The sequence below is a fragment of the Galeopterus variegatus genome, unplaced genomic scaffold, assembly GCF_000696425.1.
Source record: "Galeopterus variegatus unplaced genomic scaffold, G_variegatus-3.0.2 Scaffold1039, whole genome shotgun sequence".
Taxonomy (NCBI): Eukaryota; Metazoa; Chordata; class Mammalia; order Dermoptera; family Cynocephalidae; genus Galeopterus; species Galeopterus variegatus.
Genome location: NW_007727150.1, coordinates 308,567 through 310,476, shown reverse-complemented (window position 1 = coordinate 310,476; position 1,910 = coordinate 308,567).

Below are 1,910 nucleotides of genomic sequence, written 5' to 3'. Positions count from 1 at the left end.
ACTGAGGGTTGCGATCCGTTGCCGGTCACGAAAAAAGACAAAAAGAAAAAAAAATAAAAAATAAAAAAATAAAACCTGTTCTGCTCCTGGCTGTGTTCACTTTACTTAGCATGTGAACATGCTAAGCTTGCATGCTAATGCTAATGCCCATTCAACCCCCAAGGGAGGGATGATTTAAGATATACTTTGGATTACAAAGACTTAGCCCAAGGGGGAAAATAATGAAAATATCTCAATAATTTTTTATATCAATTTCCTGTTGAAATGATATTTTGGATCTACCAAGTTAAATAAAATACACTATTAAAATTAGAGCTGGCTGGTTAGCTCACTTGGTTAGAGTGTGGTGCCGATAACATCAAAGTCGATGGCTCAGATCTCCTTAGCGGCCAGCTGCCAAAACAAAAATTGTTCTACTGTTTGTTTTTAATTTGTTTAATGTGGCTGCTAGCATTTTTAAAATTACATATGAAGCTCACGTTGTATTTCTTTTGAACAGTGTGGGTACAAGCAGTCATGCCATCTGCAAATGATGACAGTTTTTCTAATTCTTCTGCCTTTATTTTTGTCTCATTGCTTTAGCTAAGATCTCATTTAATATTTGATAAAATCTGTAATGGTGAGGATCTTTGTTATTTTCCCAACTTAAAGTGATGGTTTCTCAGATTAAGGAATTTTCCTTCTATTCCTAGCTTATGTTATAAACTAAATTATGTCTCCTCCCCCCGATTTATATGTTGAAGTCCTAATTTCCAGTACTTCAGAATGTGAGCATATTCAGAGACAGGGTCTTTACAGAGATAACTAAATTAAAATGAGGTCATTATGGTGGACTTTAATCCAATATGTCTGGGTGTGAGGTACTAAATAGCAAGCTGACAAAGTCCTTGCTATTCTGGGGAAGCCAGCAAGGCTGGCATCCCTTTTGCCTTCTTCCCCCTTCTCCCTCCCCTTGAGGTCTGACCTTTGATTGAACCCAGGACCCTGGAAGCTTTGTAAATGAGAAACTTATGTTCTTATTTTGTTAATAAGCAGTTAGCTATGAACCTTCAAGTGCCGTGGCAGCTGAAAATGTTCTATAAATGGCTTGGTACCAGACATAATTGATTTAATCAGTACAATTTGTTATTTTCACTGGCTTATAAAAAAGAACCTAAAATAAACTAGGATGCCTTACAGGTCAGCATCCTGTAAGGTCCTCCTGACCCCATAAAGTGTGTCTCTTCATTTCCCACTGTCTGCCCTCGGGGTACTGGTCAACAACATCTGGGTCCTTATAAGAAGAGAAAATTTGGACCCAGAAACACATAGAGGGAACATGGTAAGAAGGAACATAGAAAGAAGTCAGCCATCAAGAAGCCAAGGAGAGGGCCGGCCCAGTGGCGCACTGGAGAGTGCACCGCTTGGGAGTGCGGCGGTGCTCCCGCCGAGGGTTCAGATCCCATGTGGAGACTGGTTCCCGCTCACTGGCTGAGCGTGGTGCGAGCACAACACCAAGGGTTGCAATCCCGTTACCGGTCAGTAAAAAAGACAAAAAAAAAAAAAAAAAAAAAAAAAAGAAGAAGCCAAGGAGAGAGGTCTGGGATAGATCTCCCAAACAGTCTGCAGAAGGAACCAGCCCTGCCAACATGTTGGTCTTGGGCTTCTGGCCTCCAGAACTGTGAGACAATACATTTCTGTTCTGTAAGCCACCCAGACTATGGTAATTTGTTATGGCAGCCTAAGCAAACAATTACGCTCAGATTAAGGAATTTCCTTAGCTCAGTTGGTTACAGCACAGTATTATAACACCAAGGTCAAGGGTTGGGTCCCTATACTGACAAAGAGATTTGAGGAATTTTCCTTTTATTCCTAGCTTGTTGAGCATTCTTACCATAAATGATTGTTGACTTTTCTCAAATGCTTTTTCC